We start from the raw sequence: 3,332 nt of genomic DNA, 5'->3' as shown, positions 1-3,332 counted from the left end.
GATTTTCCTTTTTTGTTTTTTATATTTTAAGATTTTGTAGGGTACGTGCTCTCGCCCAAGAGAGACAGAATGAAGGAAAGTGAGAAATCATCCCTTGCCGGGATGGCCACACCACAATCCTTTCTCCTCTATTTTCCTCTGGGGATTTTGAGCACACATGTACATGTGCCCGGTGCGTTTTTGAATCCACTTAGTCCAGGACTCAAACCACACAGTGGACCATGTAGGATCCAGTGGTTTAACCACCATGTCTCTCCCTATCTCTTAACTAAAAAAATTTGTTTGAACCTTAAAGAAGTAGAAATTAGCAAAGGAGCTAAATTCGTACTCTAAGCAGTTGATTAGTGGCTCTAAAAATACCTTTTGAGAACAAGCACATGATGTGCAATTAATAGTTCCCTTGCCTCCAGAGTCCCTTTCTCCTGGGCCATGTCTTCACCGGAACCACAGGATGCTGGTGTATTGTCTTTCTCAAAGATTAGGAGTGGTTACATGGATTGCTAGAATTGTCCATGTGGGTGGAGCCAGACTCTGAGTCTCTTCAGAAATCCAGGCTGCATCACCAGCATTGCAGATCAGCATTTCATAGTGAGGGTGTCTGTTTTAGCTTTTAGTTTTCTGTAGGGTACCTGTGCTCACTAGAGGAAGAGAGAGGGGGAAAGTGAGAAATCACCCCAGGGAGGATGGCCACACTACAATCCCTTCTCCTCCATTCTCCTCTTGGAATTTTAGGTACACACATACCTGCGTCCTGCGTGTTTTCAAGCTACTAGATCCGGGCTTAACCATGCAGCCGCCTTAACCACCATACCACCTGCTGGCCCGAGACTCAGACTTTTCCAATTTAATTTTATTCTCATAAATATGCGTTTCTGAATCTCTGTGATTTTAAATGTCCCTAACTTGATGGCCATAGTGGAATGGGGATGGGCTGCCCAGTCTTTCTCAGCCAGTGCTGGGCATGTCCAGAGTGTCCTAGAGGCATTTTAGCACCGTAGGAAGTTCCCGGAATGCTGAGCGTGCCTTCCCTTGGTGGGCTGGTTGTCAAGCTCTACGGATCACTGGAGACCATCGGGTTTGTATCCTTGGATTTGACTGGAAACGTCAAGTCCTTTACATCCGAGCCAAGCCCCAGCTGCTTTGGCACAGGCAATAGTAAACTGATCTCAAGGACTAGAAGCCACAGAGCCGACTGTGGGTTTGGATCCAGAGTTGGCCTGAAACATGCCACGTTCACATGCCAAGATCCTGACTAGCTGGAGGTCTGGGGGAAGGGGACTTGGACTGATGAGATGCTGTCGAGGACGTCCCTCCCTCCCTCCTCTCTTAAAACAAACAAACCTGAGCCAGAGTGCTTGGCTTCAGACCAGCTCAGCCAGGGGTAAGGGACTGACTGGTCCTGCCATTGGTGAGCTGGCGATCTTGATCTTCACTTCCTCTGAGTGGCCTCTGATCTTTCCACACACGCCAAGAGGACTGTGGCTTCTTTTCTTTCCAAAACTACCTTTTGTTGATCAGACTTCAGAAAACAGCATCCATACAGCCCAGACTTGAACATTACCCACCGCACTCCTGAAAGCTCGAGTGCCTTGTTTTCCTTCCCGAAGAATCGAGCAGAGTATCTGTAGACCTTTATGTCATTGCCGTAGTTGCCGTATTTGCCGTGCATTAGATATATGCGCTCTCTTTAATTTTAATTTTAGTAAGACCAGCTTAAATCTCCAGATAGAGTATTGGCAGAGAGTGAGTTTTCCTCATTGATGAGTTTGGTTGGTTTCAGTTGCGGGTTTTAATAGCATTTTCTTTGCACTTGGACAGAAGCCGGGCCTTTGGTGGTGTGGAGATGAGGCCCCAGTGTGCAGTCATTCCAGAGCATGTCGCCTCCTCAAGCCCACTCCCCCACGCAGTAGCCCGCGTGACATTCCCACTGGCGTGTGAGCCTCAGGGAGCTGACGTGGGCCTGCTGTGGGTTCCTGCCTTGGTGTACAGCAAACCTTTGCCTGGCTTTAAAGAAGGGAGAGTGGTTTTTGCACAGTATCATTTAGCCAAAGCTGAGTAAAAACCATGTGAGAAATAGCTCAAAAATTGAAATTGCCTAGGCTGGTCTTGTAGCATGGTGGTTAAGCCTTGTGCCTTAGCCAGATCCCACATGGCTAACTGCAGTTCGAGTCCTGCAAACCACACCGGGCATGTGTATGTGTGCATGCCCAAGATCCTGATGAGATAGAGAGCTGGACAGGAGATTGTGGCATGACCATACCTCTTCAGGGGTTCTCTGTCTCTCTGGTAAGCATATGCACCCTCTGGCAATTAAAGAAGAAAAACAGTTTTTTTTAAAAAAAGAAAGAAATGGAGACTAGCAGTTGGCGTATTGGCTATGTTGCTGGACTCTCATGCAGTTGACCACAGTTCGAGTCTCGGGCCCGGTGGCTTAAACTCATGCTGGGCATGTGTGTGTGCATGCCCAAGATCCCAAGAGGAGAGTGAAGGAGAAGGAATTGTGGCATGGCCATCCTCTCTGGGGGATGATTTCTTGTTTGCTGTCTCTCTGTCTTTCTGGCAAGTGCACGCGCCCTATACCAAAAACCTCTCCAAAGAAAGAAAGAAAGAAGTGGCCTAGACTCAGCCTCTCAGAATGTGGAATGTGGGGTGAGGAGGAGGGCTTTATCGCCATCAGCTTTGAATCTCTCTGTTCAATTATGACTTTTTAAATACAGTCCAATTTTACTTTTGCTTTGGAGTAAGTCTCTTTTAGGACAGGCACGTTCAGTGTGCATCTTATTTCAAATGCAGATATTTGCATGTATTGGTGTTGGCATGTGTGACAGAACACGGCCAGACATCATTTCAGGGGTGGTGTTTCTAGAGCCAAGTAAACACGCAGAGGAAAGTATGTACAGCTTTTTGGCAAGAAAATATTTTCAAAATAACCTTGATAAAACAGACCCCAAAGACTCCAAACCCCTGGAATTAAACTGTGACCAGGCTTTTCAGTATCCCATTATCCTTTGACAGATAAATGAGTTCCTGCTGGAGAAAGGGTAATATTATACACGTAGGCAGAGTTTTCAGAGTCCCATAGGAACCTCAGTGGGGAAAAAAAGCTGAATGTAAAATTATACATGCAGTGTTATCATTACATGAAATTTTTAGTGGAAGAGATTGGCCGAAAATATGCCAAAATGTGAATAGCAGTGAGCTCTGGGTGGTGGGATTATAGGTTTTTTTTTTCTTCTGGTTTTCTACATTGTTCTGTTCTTTTTCTTTTTTACCTTTTGCCAGAGGATGCATGCACTCGCCAGGGAGAGATGGGGGTTCAGCCGGGGGCTGAG

General features: G+C 46.3%; 1 protein-coding gene across 1 annotated transcript in view; it reads left to right on the top strand.

The window, feature by feature from the left end:
- Positions 1 to 3,332, top strand: part of PXK (PX domain containing serine/threonine kinase like) — a gene marked incomplete at its 5' end in the record, with an annotated part of 54,836 nt that overhangs the window by 2,542 nt on the left and 48,962 nt on the right.

This window comes from Tupaia chinensis, unplaced genomic scaffold (assembly GCF_000334495.1).
Source record: "Tupaia chinensis unplaced genomic scaffold, TupChi_1.0 Scaffold146828_1, whole genome shotgun sequence".
NCBI classification, from domain to species: domain Eukaryota; kingdom Metazoa; phylum Chordata; class Mammalia; order Scandentia; family Tupaiidae; genus Tupaia; species Tupaia belangeri.
This window is presented reverse-complemented; position numbering and strand designations above follow the sequence as displayed.